This window comes from Cicer arietinum, chromosome 7 (assembly GCF_000331145.2).
Source record: "Cicer arietinum cultivar CDC Frontier isolate Library 1 chromosome 7, Cicar.CDCFrontier_v2.0, whole genome shotgun sequence".
Classification (NCBI taxonomy): Eukaryota; Viridiplantae; Streptophyta; class Magnoliopsida; order Fabales; family Fabaceae; genus Cicer; species Cicer arietinum.
The window spans coordinates 50,449,845-50,450,462 of record NC_021166.2 but is presented as its reverse complement, the minus strand read 5'-3'; positions in this window follow the sequence as shown (position 1 = coordinate 50,450,462).

The window sequence follows — 618 nt, the reverse complement described above, 5'->3', positions numbered from 1 at the left end:
TACTGAGCAAATCGATTAGGCAATCGATTTCGTAAAAGGGTTGTAAGGAAACATGTAGTTTGTGGTTACACAATCGATTAGGCAATCGACTGGCACAATCAGTAATAAAAATTGTGCAAGTCAGAGCCAACCTGATTTGTATGCTAATCGATTGGCACATCGATTGTGCAAATCACAAAGACAAACAACTGATTGAATAAATTGATTGAGTAATCGATTGGGCAAGTCACAGGGACAATCCATTTACTAGGCTAATCGATTGACAAATCGATGTCATAAATAAAATTTCACAAGTGACATGGCATGTGACATACACAATCGATTGGACAATCCATTGTGAAAAATTCAATCATGACAAGTTTGGTATCAATCAATTAGGTAATCGATTGAGCTGAACCAATTGGTAAAAGACCTTTTCAGAAACATGCTACCAAATCGATTGGCACTCCAATTAACATGGAATAAGCTAAGTTCCTGTTTTAAACACAATCGATTGGCAAATCGATTGAAACAAAAATTTGAAATCACAGGGAACTCTTAGTATGTGGCCAAATCGATTATGTGTATTATTGAATCGATTATGTGACTTAGTGAATCGACTAAGTAATCGATTGGTTT